Below are 1,625 nucleotides of genomic sequence, written 5' to 3' on the forward strand. Positions count from 1 at the left end.
GGGGGTGAGCTTTTCTTCTTTTAATGAATTGAGGGGGGAGGGGCTTAGTTTATTGTAATGTGAATGTATTTCCATCCTTTTTAGGACATAGTTTCCCACTCAGTCTGGGTTGTCCTTGGCAGATAGGGTCATTGAAGTCCTCCTTCAGTTGGTCTAAATCTTGTTGATTGGGGTGCAAACGATTCATTTTCACTGTTGGGCCCTTCTTTTTTAACTCTAAGGGGGGGGGGGGGAGTTATTCCGTCCCGTTTTTACTATTCTTCTCCACTTTATGGCGGCTGCTGTGTGGTGTCTTCTTTAACTTGGAACACTTCATTTCTCCTACCTAGTTTTAAAGCGACTAAACAAACTACGGGTTGTTTTTTGAAGCTCTGGTCTTGTGTTCCCCCCTTTCCTCATTTCTGTTGTGTGTTGTACTCATTTCTAGCGAGTGGGTGGAAGGAAAGACTGGTAGATAATCCCCCTCATACCCACCCCACGTTCTCCCATCCCTGTTGTATCAATTTGCCTCGCTCCCCTTTACTTGTTCAAAAGGATCAATGTCCTTTGTCTCCCTGCTCCAATTGTCTCTGCACTCCAAATATCGAATGGTATAGCACAGAGAGCCATACCTGATGCGCTCTGCCAGTTGATAACCGGCGAATTGCGTTTCTCCTTTCGAATTCACGCATGCGAGTAAAAGGTAGAGTGGTTAGATTTTTTTTCTGTTTTGTTTTGGGGGTGCGAGTTTGTATTTGTTATTTTGTTTTTAGATTTAAAAGATGCTTTTTGTTTTGTTTTGAGGTTTCTTTTAAAGAGGAAAAAACATAGAATTAACAAAAGCACACAGGGGATTTCCCATTATCGACTGTCATGTACTTATTTTCTATGTTGTTTTGTGAGTAGCTTCCCTTTGTCATCTACTCATGTGTTGCCGGGTGGCTGGGAGATGAAGTCTTTAAGTTAGTCGTGCAAGACAATTACTTTGGATGACATGGAGGCCTCAGATGGTTTAGATCCCGGCGGCTTTAACGGTATAAAGTGGATTGGAACGAGTTTTCCACTTTTTAAGAGGGGCGGATCAATATTTGACAGTGCTGCCTTCTACTTTTTTTCTTTTTTTAAAAATGTTTTTAGTTGTGTGGTTTTGTTTGTTTTTTTTTGCTCTTGGTAGCAGCAACAAACCTGGAATCTCAGAAAGAAACCTGACGCCTGGATGAGCGGTGCTCGGGCTATTTATTTTTTTGCGACGCTTTAAGATCTGTTCTGGCCAGTATCCCTAGCACTATCTCTCCCTTCCACACAATTTCTCCCTCTCCCGCCCCTTTCACAAAGCCGTGGGGCCTGCATTGACGTCTGTCCTTAATTAAGCTCTGTGCGTGTGAAATGTTTTCCGCTTCCCCAAATATTGGTTAGCCTTTATTTTATTTTTTTCAACCCACAATTCTGTTAGGGTCCCTAGAAAAAGAACAAGGTTGATCCTGAACGCAAAGCAATGAAGACACATTAACTCTAATTTCCACCTTCATAATATTCCCATTAATCTCCCATTTTCTGACACTTAGCTGCTAGCCAGCTCTGCACTCCAGAAAAAGAATGGAAGAAAAAAAAATTTTTTTTTTTTTTTTTTTTTTTTTTTTTTTTTT

At 41.1% G+C, this 1,625-nt stretch overlaps 1 protein-coding gene across 4 annotated transcripts in view; it reads left to right on the plus strand.

Annotated features, from left to right (window-relative positions):
• The window catches only part of LOC101859642 (nucleolysin TIA-1), a 95,854-nt gene that overhangs the window by 63,297 nt on the left and 30,932 nt on the right, over positions 1–1,625 (plus strand). The window lies entirely within an intron of this gene.

This window comes from Aplysia californica, unplaced genomic scaffold (assembly GCF_000002075.1).
Source record: "Aplysia californica isolate F4 #8 unplaced genomic scaffold, AplCal3.0 scaffold00211, whole genome shotgun sequence".
Lineage (NCBI taxonomy): Eukaryota > Metazoa > Mollusca > Gastropoda > Aplysiida > Aplysiidae > Aplysia > Aplysia californica.